Source organism: Oreochromis aureus, linkage group 18 (genome assembly GCF_013358895.1).
Source record: "Oreochromis aureus strain Israel breed Guangdong linkage group 18, ZZ_aureus, whole genome shotgun sequence".
NCBI lineage: Eukaryota > Metazoa > Chordata > Actinopteri > Cichliformes > Cichlidae > Oreochromis > Oreochromis aureus.
The window spans coordinates 13,098,157-13,110,959 of NC_052959.1; the positions used below are offsets into that span (position 1 = coordinate 13,098,157).

The 12,803-nt window shown below is 40.9% G+C and overlaps 1 protein-coding gene across 1 annotated transcript in view; it reads right to left on the reverse strand.

The window, feature by feature from the left end:
- The window catches only part of LOC116318672 (leucine-rich repeat and immunoglobulin-like domain-containing nogo receptor-interacting protein 3), a 42,835-nt gene that overhangs the window by 11,226 nt on the left and 18,806 nt on the right, over positions 1–12,803 (reverse strand). The gene's annotated exons all lie outside the window — the stretch shown is intronic.

A 12,803-nucleotide genomic window follows, 5' to 3' on the forward strand; every position in this document is an offset into this window, starting at 1 on the left:
GCAGTCAGCATGTTATTAGAGAAAGCTTTTACATTTTATTGCTGCAAACAAACCGAGTTGCTAACTTGACAAGTTTTTATATATCAGAGGAAAGCTGACAGTTTGTACTTTCCATTGCTAAGTAGCTATAAGTCCAATATTAAATCTGTGCTTAGTCACTCCATTTTAAGCCCAAGTCAAGTGTGGAATAGAGTTTAGCAGATCTCTTGTGGGGATGCACCCAGTGCCAAAGAGGAAAAGAAAGTAAGGGGGCAGACATTTTAATGAAGATGAGAGTCAGACAAATCTCTGTTTTGCCACATTATTGTAATCTACAGTGAATATTAACTAATGCAAGTCAATATAAGTAAGCCTAAAAAGTCAAATTAAGTGTTTTTGTGCTCCTCTTCATCAAAGTTAGAAGTCCTAAAGGATCAACAACTCCCTGACTGCATTGCAGAAAGAGAAAAACAACGCCCAAACTTAAATCCTAAATGACAACAAAGGAAAACTGAAATCAAAATATAATTAGGGTGGGTAAAGAAAAAACAAGAGGAAAAGCCAGAGGAAGAGGCTCACAGAGCAGGATCCCCACAGTGATGAGAGGAACAAAGCCTGCGGTGGGAACGCACACATATAAAATATAAAGTGGAACAAAAGTAAAACACAGGAAGTACACAGGAACACACACAATGTAGTCACTAGATCAACATCTTCAAAGTTTTCAGTCATTTGTCTGCAACATCCAGTGACAGCAACACTGTGACCATAAACCAAAGCTCCCAAAGCGTCTGTAAAAACAGAACATTTTTCAAGCTGCACTTCACTGAGCTGCAGAATGCAACGTGAGGGACACTGCAGTTGTTTAAGTTTGCATAAAGAGATGATACTCATGATGGTGCTCTGTGCCACTCCTACCCTATCATTGCCGTTCTTGAAGTACTCTGAGTCACAGAGTGTGCGAGTTTGGACTGATCGAGACTGACATACAGTCTGCTTTGACCTTCAGCTGATTGGAGCCAAAGACACAAACCTTTGACTTGACTGCAGCTGTAATGTTTCAAAGGACTACACATTGCTATATATAAGATCTAGTTCATATTCAGCCTGAGATGGACTCACTTGCTCACTTTCAGGAATCTACTAGGCACAAGTTTGAATTATGGGCAGAAATAATGTTGTTACATCTGTGTCTTGAATCAAGTACTGTACAAGGCATACAAGACACGATGAAAACAGGAAAGGGGCTAAAAAACTTCCATCAATCATCCCATCACAGATTGTAGTCCTCAACCAAACATCAGACACTGAAATGGCTCAAGGTAAAAAGTCTTTCCATGAATCTCTAAAACCAGATTCTCAATGATGTAGGAGCTCATTGGCTTCATGATCCTTCACAATTCACAGGTTGTGATGTGTGATGTGCAGCAAGCAGGTGAAAAATTGACTGAACTTTACAAACTAATTAGAATTAAAGTCAAGGAGGCTCACAAACAGTCATAATTATGATAAATCTGACCAGCAAATATGAGCTTGACCTTGAGAAAAGTTTGGGTGAAGACCCATTAGGTGATCATTGTGTGCAGGTTTCACAAAAATCAGACTGACAGTCTGGGATGAGCAGCAATTCTTGTGAATTGTTGAGACGCCATTGCATAAGCTCATCACTCCTTCAGCTGGATGAGCTAATGAAGGTGGCGGTGTAAGGCTAGCTAGACCTAAAGTCCCAGTGCAATATGAATTTTGGATATTCTTCTATGTAGGCAGTTATCAGAGAGGGCCTTGCCTATTTCACCAAGACACTATCAAACCACATTCTGCACACATTACAACATCATTGCTTCACTTTAAACCAGCGTGCGGTCCAGACCTGCCACCCACTAGAAACACATGACACCAAATGCAGCTCAGAGATATTTTTTTTCCAGTTTTTAACTACCAGGAATTGCTCTCCTCAGTTTTGAGGCAGTTACAGAGAGGTGGTTAGAAAAAAAAGTGACGCAACACTGTGGTAAACATGGCCCTGTCTCATTTTTTAAAAACATTTTACTTTGATCACATTTAAAATTAGCATGCAATTTTCTGCGGTTCTTTTTAAATTAATTTGGAGGTTTATATGATTTGCAAATTATTACATTCTGTTTACATTTCTATTTTACAGTGCATTGAAATGCCCTGTTTTGAAAACCCCTCTGAAAACCCTTGTTTGCCCTGAGTCTCAGTGGTTGCACTAACCATCATGCTCATGATGTTGAGCTGTGGATGCAAAGTAACATATCTGCACTGTCAGTCTAAATCCTATCATATGCTCCTGACAATGCAGCACGGTGAGACGTGTACAGCACACCCAGCGTATCATCAGCCTGTGTTGATGACTGTCTCCTCATACTGTGGATGATGTTTCATGAAATGAAAGATGCTTTCTGACTCACAGTATTCTACTGTATTGTTTCCCCTCTAACCAGGCGATCCCCAAAATACTTCACAGATCTCTATGACTTATCTCAGATTCCACCTCTGTTTCTTTCCTGACAAGCACTACAAAGCGAGACAGCGACTGATGCTGAGAGTTAGTTAGTTAGCAAAAAAGTGGCATGAACTAGGAAAGCTGAACCTTTGCCTCAGTTGTTTAACTGCATCAAAGTCTGCCTCGATCACAGAGAAACAGAAAGCCAGCGCATGCATCGAGAACAATGCCTGACAGCCACAGAGGAACAACAACAACAGAACAAACAAAGCTAAAACAAGCTGAGATAAAACCCCACAAGACAAGAAATAAACAAATAAAAATATATGTGCTGTTTGTTTATTAAGAGGAGAATCTCTTCCAGCTCTCAAACAGCGTCTTCAAAAAAAAAAAAATTACTTTCATCACGCCAGAAATAATCTAAATGTTGCAACAACTGTTTGTTAAAAAAAGACTGCACACACATATATATGCACACACACACCAAATGCCAACACCATAAATGTCCCTGATTTCAGACAGGAGCTGTCTGTGTTGGTGTGTGGGCAGAAGGTAGACACCGCTAAATGGATTAGAAGGGAATGAGCCCAAAAGGTCGTTTCATCTGTGTGCGTACGAGTGTGTGTGTCTGTGTGTGCGTGCCGTGCTTTCACTTTGAACTTGAGCAACACTGAGACCTTAGTGAGGGGTGACGCACACAGCAGGGAGTCAGACTGGCAAATGCTGTGACATTGATAGCTTTAGTCTGTATCAGTTTCACTCGCTGCAACAGGAGGTGCTTAAAGTGATTAGTCACATGCAGCTAATCCATAAAATATGCTGACATAATGTCAATTAGTCAGCAAATAGCCACAGAAGTGTTTATGGTACCTTGCTTTCCTTCACCTGAATACTAAGTAAAATGGTAAAAAAAAAGTCATCACAACTGGAGGTGGGGTGTTTTCGGGTTTTAGGAGATGTCAGATTTGAAGTTATTTGATGTGAGCTTTTGGTACAGATCTGGTTTCAGCTACACATCCAGGTATTATATAAAGATATCTTAAAATTTAATTTGTGACAGGTACATCAGAAGCAATTCACTCATCATGTTTATTGTGGTTGGTCGTCAAATGTCACTGACTTTCAGTCTTTGGTCATCATGTTGCTGCCAATTGCTTCCAGTGTCGACACAGCTTTAGGCTCCTGAAGGTTTTAATCTATGTCAGACATTTCAATGAGGAGAGAGAATTAGAAGGAACTGAACATGATTTATTGATATACAGAATTCAATTAAGGTATTTGCTGATTAGACTCCGATTGCCCATCACAGCCGAAGGGAATCCCAGCTGTGACAGGGATTAGTGCAGGACCCATCTGAGTCTAGACGCTGGTGGTGGAGATGAAGATGTAGACTTGGATGGAGCCTCAGTAACACGAGAGAGGTGGAAACAGGGAGTAGGTGGGTTGCACAAAAGTGTCTCCCAGGGAGAATGACAGATGCGCAGTGTGATTTAAAGCATGGAGAGTGGAGGCTGATTGGCATGAAGAAGGTGGGCAGAAAGATGATTGGACTAGACTAGTGATGTCACAATGAGCTTGTTAGTATTGAAAAGTGGAAGTCGTGCAAGCTTGGATCAGCCACCAAACACCTGGGAAGCAGACAGATGTATGGATAAAGCTCTTCTTTTTCAAACGTTTGCATACAATTTTCATTACAATTTGTATGTTTCCTAGCAACCACAAACCAACAGGCTAAAATGACTGATTTGTAGAGTTTATGCACATATAACATGTTAGAAAAGCATTGTATAGTTTTCATTAAACAACAAGAGCATGTAATTTATATCCACAAAAATGTCATTATGCATGATGCCTAACCACCTAACACTAATGTCACAGACAAAATATTACTGTAGTACTGGTATGTACTAGTTTTGAGAAATTAGACCCGAGGCTAGCAGACTACCAACCAAATGACTGACTGATTGACTGAGCAACCAAATAACAGACCAATCACCTGGCCAACCAACCAACCTACTGAGCAGTAGAAAAACAAACCACCCAGCCACCCAACCGACTATTTACATGTTTTATTGGTTTAATAATAAATAACCATGACCTGAATATTAACATGAGCTCCAGTTCTCTTAGTTCTGTATGCAAACAGTATGTATGCTATTCAAGACTGATTTATTAATACACTGAGTGATTTTGTAAGTTTATTTCTATTCTGTTGATATCAGCAGACAGGAGAAATCATACACTGAAAACAGCTGAAATGAATCTGAGTCACTTCTTAATATATGCATAAGTTTAACATGTGTACATTACTCAGTATTAAGAGAAAATTAATATTTCTCAATATTAACATCTATGAATCTGATCCCAGAGAAACAACACTTCACATACAGATCAAACGAATGTGTTTTTACTGTATTTTTGACTATAAGCGATCAAGAAATCTTCAAATGTTAAGTGGATACGTCTATTTCAGAGAGGACACCTCCTGGTCTGAGTGAATGACGAGAATCAGGAGTTAATTTTCTTATTGGTTTCACAGGTCTCTGCACATCTCGCTTATTTTTTTCCGGTCAAGTCACTTTCTGAGGTGCAGTTGTTTTGCAGTTCTTGTTGCACTTTAAAAAGTAATTGCTGCATGTAAAGTGTCCCTGTGAACATGCATATTGTGAAAACCCACCTCTTTGATGTCTCATGATACTTTGTTCCTTTTGCTCCCACACATTGCTGGCTTTGTTATTTTTCTTTTTGCTGTAGTAAGCGAACAGCTCAGTACAGATCAACCAGACCATGATAAACATCAATGAAGTGTGTGTGTGTGACAGAGAGAGAGAGTGTGGGCAGGTTTCAATCCCCTGAAGTGATTATATGTGAGCATCAGTTCTTTCTGCTGTAATTATTTACTGTGCTCTGGCTGCAGACGAGACCTGAAAGACAAACTCTGTAGGTACTTCATGATAAATCCATCCTCTGAAACAGATGACACTCCTTGCGTTGCAGCTGATCGAGTCTAGTTGGTCAGATTACAGTAATAACTGAAAATCGTAAAGAATGAAAATTGGTTGAAAGTATTCATAGCCGAAAGCAAGCGCTAAATATTTCTCAGCGTCTCGGCTTTCGCAGCAGCCATTCTGTGAAATCCCTCGTGCACCTAAAATAGATTAAACTGGAATCCTTCTTGCAAACACACACACACACACACATACAGACACACACACATAGACAGTGTTTCCATCTCATTTTCTTCCTCTGCCTTTGTTTCCTCTCTCACTTTCTGTCTGTAATCTGAAAGCTGAAGACAGTCCTGTTTGACAACTGTGATAAATATACACACAGGGAGGCTGGGATTAAAGGGAAAAACAAAACACTGCAGCATCCTGTGAATCACTTGAAATGCTGTTTGTTCTCTGCTAAAGTAGAACAAACGTCTATGAATTCATCTGCAGACCTGTTGTGTCCCATCTGTTGCCTTTCATTAAATCTTGATGAATGAAATATTCCAGTTAAAAATCTTAACTGACATACATTGTGTAATTTGTTGAGGGGAAAAATAATAATTTAAGAGTCCTGGTGTCGAAAATCAACATTTTGATAGCTTGTGTGTTCCCTTAAGAGCTGTATGTATAGTATGTGCAATCAGAAAAAAGAAATGCATGACAATTAATCTAAAAAACATAATCTGGGCCATGCACGGTCACATTAGACTGTGTTATCATGTCTTTAACAAAAATTAAGCCAAAATGCAACAGTGTGTGAAAAACTAAATACGACTTTAGTGCTACTACAGGAATTAAGCAGGTAAGTAGCACCCACCTAGTACCTAACTAAGAAAAAAATCCATTTCAAGTGTGAGCATGTCAATAAAAGCAAAAGTTTTAGACATTTGTAGGTCTGGATGATTCAGCTGTCTTACTAGGATCCCACTGAGGAAAGACATCAATCTAGCAGGGTTTATAAGGCCATTTCCAAACAATTTGAAGTTCATCATTCTACAGTGAAAAAGCTTATTCAGATGTGGCTAACCATCAAGATAGTTTCAGATATTCCCAGGAGAGGATGTACCAGCAAATTCACCCAAAGGTCAGACCATACAATGGTCAGAGAAGTGCTTAGATTCATAAATTTGCATCAAAACTTCTGGAACAATGTCCTTCAGGCAGATCTGATCAAAGTGGAGATATCTGGCCAAAATACACAGACACAGAGTTTGGAGAAAAACATAGCCACACATGTCATGTCAGCACAAACCTCTTAAACTAACTTTTAAGCACAGTGGTGTCAGGGTTATGATTTGGACTTGTTTTGTAAGAAAGCAAAAGGGCAGAAACACAGTTGGCGAATGAATGAGATCGTAGTACTGGATGGAGGGAAACACGGACAATAAATACATGAGAGGGAATGAGGGCAGAGAGGAAACACCCGCGGAACACAGCTGGCAACAATCTAACAGACGAGACCGGAAGACCCAAAACTGAACATGAGGCGCACCAGGCAGGAGACTATCAAAGTAAAGCAGGAAGTACGGGAACACACACACTGAGACGCAGACTGACGAAACCCAGTGAACAGAGTGAGAGACAGAGTGAGGGAAAGAGCGAGGGACAGTAGCGAGGGGCGAGAGACAGAGTGAGAGAGTGAGGGGTGAGAGAAAGAGTGAGAAAGTGAGGGGTGAGAGACAGAGTAAGAGAGTGAGGGGTGAGAGAAAGAGTGAGAAAGCGAGGGGCGATGGGGCAAGGAACCCTAACAGACTGAAATGCTGTGGCGGGACCGTAAGAGACCTGTGAATAAATAAATGCTGCAAACCCCAATGAATTCTTGTTAATAAATGTGGGTCAAAATTCCTCCAGAATGATGTGAAAGACTGATGAAGTCATACATACACTGCGTAATATGTCGTGCGTTGTTGTTCATCTCAAGTTAATGTTTCTAAAGTCAAAACAAAAGAAAGAAAAGAAAAACATGTTGGGGATGAAACCCTTTGTGCTCTACGTGAAAAACATTCAAATTACTTTGATTCATTCATACGTTTTAATAACTTTTGTAATAATACAGTTATATTTTATGTGATGGCCTGGGGTCCTTGTTTGGCCTGCCTTCTGTTTCCTCCTTTCAGGTCATTATCTATGCCTCGTCATCACCGAGGAATGTCTTCATCTGTTTAAGGGTCTAAAAAAGTTGTTTTCCTCCCAAGATGTCTCTCTCTCTCCCCCAACCTGAACGGCTGGTGTCTTTCACGCATCCAAATTTGTTTTCATTTAATTGCGTTGCACTTATCCTTTGTTTGTGCCACATGTCCTATGGAAACACCCACAGATTTGTTTGTTGTTGGCTCAGCTTTGAGTTAAAGTTTTTATTTTGCTGTGGATCTCCCTGTTTTGCCCAGAATGAGCCACATTTAACATCTATATGCTTAACTAATCCAGCAAAGAATCGTAAGCAAACAAATTCTAATATCACATATTTTTGGTACAGGCAAAACTTAATACATGATATTTCTTAGTGGATCTGACCTTCATTGTTATTTAAAAACAAGAAAAATAATCCTGTTTGACATTTTCATTCATGTGATAATGTCATGCAAAGATGAGCAAATCCCACATACCAGTCTACTGCTGGACCATTATAATAATGTATATAAACTTTTAAAATTTGTTTAAAACATGTAGTCATAGGAAATCTGGAGATTAGAACACCCAGTTCTAATCTCACATTATTAGAACACTGGTATAGTACAGCTAATTTAAAATGTAAGTAAATGATTATTAGCCATCAACTGGTTACTGGGACAGAAGAGGTTAAATGTTCTTCTGGTTATTCTGTCTCATCAAAAATGAAATGCTTTGAAAACAGAAAGCATTTCAGCCAGTGCTCACTTTTAGTGAACATGGATCTTTTTGTTTTACTCAAAGGCATGGCACATTTAATTAGCTGTAGCTATTCTGATGATTCTCACACCCCGCGGTGTTTCGACCTGTTTTTTTCTGGCTCAAACCTGAGCACATGGCTACACATACTGAGAGCGCAGACACATGAAAAACACACACAGCATCTCTCTCTCTCTCTCTCACACACACACACACACACACACACACACACACACACACACACACACACACACACACACACACACACACACACACACACACACACACACACACACACACACAGGCAGACATATAGGTATAGTATGTGTGGTAACAACAGCGCAACAGAGGGCAATCTGGGAGTCTTATTAGATTGTCCTGCCGCCATATGCTCTCTGCTAAGGTGTGCATCTGCTCAACCTGTTTAGATTTTTTAGTTGACTCCCAGTTTACTGTGACATCAGCTCCTAATGAAGCGATTTGATCTGGGGGTTCAGGGGTCATAAATCGTGTGTGCACTGGCCTTTTCCACAAAGTCGGCAGCAGTAGTAGAATGCCAGGGCTAAAAGTGACACCCCAACAAAAGTCACCTGTACAAACTTACGTGCAGGCAACTTAAACTCTCTACTCACTTTACTGCCTATCACAAGATTGTGAGTCAAGTGTGAGGTTTTCCCTGCACACATATTTGCGTTTTATTCATCATCATTTAACAGTTACGACACTGTGTGGTCTTGTTATTCAGTGTTGGCCTGATTACTCAGCAGGTTGGAGCCAATACTGACATGCTCTCCATGCTGAAGGATGCATGGAATCAACCTTTAATTCTCATATCAGATCTGAGCGGCACTGCTGTGATATCGGGGAAATGATCTGCGAGTTGGACTGCACTCCTTATATGAACCATGTTTCTTCAGGAATAATGAAGAGCTCGCTCTGCCATATCCAGAGTGATGACTTACAAGTCATTAAGTCTGGTACCTGCACTGCTGAAGGTACACAGAGCTGCACAGATTGTGTCTGTGCACACAGGAAAAAGCCTGTGTTTACATGTTATGAGCGTACTGAGGAAAAGCATTTAGCTTGGCAATTGTTTAAGCTCGGTGTAATTAACCATGAAGGGCAGAGATTATTACAGTATTAGCAATGTTGCAAGTTTGGAAGAAAGAAAAAATGGGAGATGAAATTTTTTTAATCAAAGTTGACCCGTTTTATCAAAAAGAAAGCACACACGAAATCATTTTGAGTGACACAATGACAAGTGACTGAACAGCCCTGAATTAGTCTCAGCCTTTAGGGATCTGTGGCCTTATTACTGGTGTGGATTGAAATGACTCATTAATTATCTCACACATGCTTCCCAAATACAAAAAAACACAAACTGGCCACCGCCATCAGCTTTATGTGGTGGCAGTATGGTATTTTCCTATTTATGTTTTTCTTTTCCCATTCAGGGTACTTATGTGGCATATTTTTACATGGCATTGCAGTATTTAGTGGGTCACTGGGATAAAACAAGATCTCAGACAGATAGACAAACTTCTCCTTGGCGCAAACAGGAGACTCTGTCATCGCATTTCTCATTACCAGGCTCAAGACAGGATATGAAGGGAGTTCATTTCTGGTGTAATTTCCCTTCTAAAGGCTAATGACTTTCCAGATAACAAGATGGTGCGGCAATCCCCAGGGCTGGTCATTGGGAAGTGAAATCACGTCTTCTTGTCAGCGCCAACCGTGCGGCTGCAGATTGTGATGATAACTAGGCGACTCGTGTGAAGGAAAACATTTCCCTGGAGACATCTCACCTGAGAGGCAACAGCCCATTTTTTCACCCTGTACGACTCAGTGTGTATGGGCGTGTGTGTTTTTCAGTGTGTGAGTGTGCTGTTACGTCCCTGTGGTATCAGAAGCAAGGAAATTAATTCAATTCTCCGGCTCGTTAAGATAGGTGAAAGCCGGACAGGGAATTTAAAAGAAAGATAGCCAACACTTCCTTGATATTCCACCGCAAATACGTAGGGTGCAGGACGAAGTGTGATGAAAACCAACTGATGAGGCGCGGGGGATTGAAATAGATAAGTGTAAAGCTGCATAATATAACCACAATATGAGTGAAGAATAGATTTGGGCATCAGGGGAAGAGATAATGGACATGGAGGACCGTAAAGAAGTGAGTGTGATGGATGGAAGAGGAGGAAAAAGGCAGACGGGAGGGAGGTAAGAGGGACACTCTGTCTCACTCTGTCACTAATGATGGAGGAAGGTCAAAGCTATTCCACAGTTGAGAGAATCTAATGATGCAAATTAGGCCTGACGCTCAGTCAAATGCCACAAGAGGGGCCCAGAAATCATGATGTTGCTGAATAACACACAGTGAAACTGTCTGAGGGTTGAAATTTAGCATTTTAAACATCCTAATTTATTTATTTCTATTAATCGCAAGGCAGCAGTGGCAAGTTAAAAGGCCACATCATCCCACAGAACAAAACAGAGCCTGACTGACTGAGCCTGGTACAAATATATAACTGTCTGTGTGGCAAGTAAACAGCAAAGAAAAGGAACAAGTTGGAAGCAGAAAGAAGGGGGAGGGGAGCAGTGTAACAGCTTTTCCTCCTGCGGTCTTTGAAGAGCAGCATGGTGCTGGATTTGCATGGGGAGAATTTATGATGAATATGTACATAGCTTTGACCTGAATGCATAAACTGATCCCAAATGCACCTTCAGTTTCATTCAAGCTCTCTAAATTTCTTATTCTATTTTTAAGGAAAATGGTCATATTGCAAAATACAGGCAAAGAGGAAGACCGTGACATCATATAAATGTGTTGTTCCACATCAAGAAGGATGCTCATGCACAGCTGAAACGTGCAGAGTAGGTATAAGGATAAGCACGGCATATGTGTACATGGCAGGAATGTAGACAGCAGCGTAATTGCACTGCTTCATGGATAATGGTGACCCTGTTAGCCTGAAAGCTTATTGGCTGTCTATTTCTCTGATTCTGCCCGAACAACCAATAAGAGCCGCCGCCACCGTTTCAGATGTGGGGATGAAGGAAGAGAAAGAAGGGGGGAGAGAGAAGGACGGTGAAATAGAGGTGAAGGTTAGGGAAAAAAACCACGGGTATGGATGGTGTGGGGAGGGGAGAGAAATGGAGAGTGACAAGGTTGGAGATGAGGGATAAAAGAAAGCAGGAGATGTGGAGGAGAGAGCCGAATCCTCTGTACTGAGGAAACAAAGGCGACAATCCCTAAGCAGTGATAAAGCCGCTCGGCTTGCGGTTGTACAACACCAACAGAGCATATGTGTATGTGTGTGTGTGTGTCTGTGTGTTGAACAGCTCTGTGCGTGTGTAAAATGATGGTGCTTCACAGAACATTAGGTGATCATCACACTTTCCGGATCCTCTTCTCACCAGAGATCCCAGAGGAGGATATTTACCCCACCCTCTCCAAACACAGACACACATGTCCGTATACACACATATGTCTTTGAAGGCTTTGTAAACGCTTCAGAGACGGAAACAGATCATTGTGAGGAAGAAGAGGAGGAAGAGGAGAAAGATCACAAGGGAGGAAGTTTCTGGAAAGGTCATAACCGCTGTTGAACAAATAAGAGCTGCGGGAGAAGTGAGGAAAAGGTGAAATGATGAAAACACACACACGCACACACACGTGCACGCTCGCGATAAGAAACTGAGAATAAAGGAAGACGAGCCAGAGAGCGGGGAGAGCGAGCTCTGGCCACTAAATAGGATGTCAGGTTGCAGATAGGTCAGGGTTGGTTTGCTGATTGACACCCGACTATCTGGACTCACAGCACTGTGACAGTTTCTATTTGCCAGTCCGTGTCTGCACCTGCGTGCCTGTGTGCACAGACTCACACACACCTCAACAGCAAAAACATATATTTTCATGTAATTGGAATCAAAATCATTTGGACAACTTCTCATAATGACATTGTTTGTTTTGCATGCCATGATTTTAACATTAATATTTAAATTGGTAATATGTGAAGTTTGTATGCCGGGGATGCTTCCACTGATATTAAACCACAAGGTGACTTTGTAAGTCTGTATTTGCATTACTTGGCTTTGCCCAAGGGTTAAAATCTCCCATCTTAGGACTTAAATATTTTTACAACCTGGTTAGAAAAACTTCCTTTTGTCTCTATATCAAACTTCTTTTCTTACTTTTAAATAATCAAACTAATTTGTCTCTTATAACTGAGAGAAATATATTCAAAATCGCCACATTGCAGGAAAATTCCTTTAAAACACGGGCTACTACCAAAGAGATGAGGTCATTGAAACCCTGATCACATTAGTGATAACCAATCGTGACATTTATCCTCTGGTACATCCTTTTCTCTGGAAGACTTGGCCACCGCAGGAGGAATGTCAGTACCCCGCACTAAAAACTGATAAGAGAAACCCTTAACAGCTGATTAGTCAGATGATTTCTCTCCCAAAAAGCAGCTATCAAGTCAATGATGACA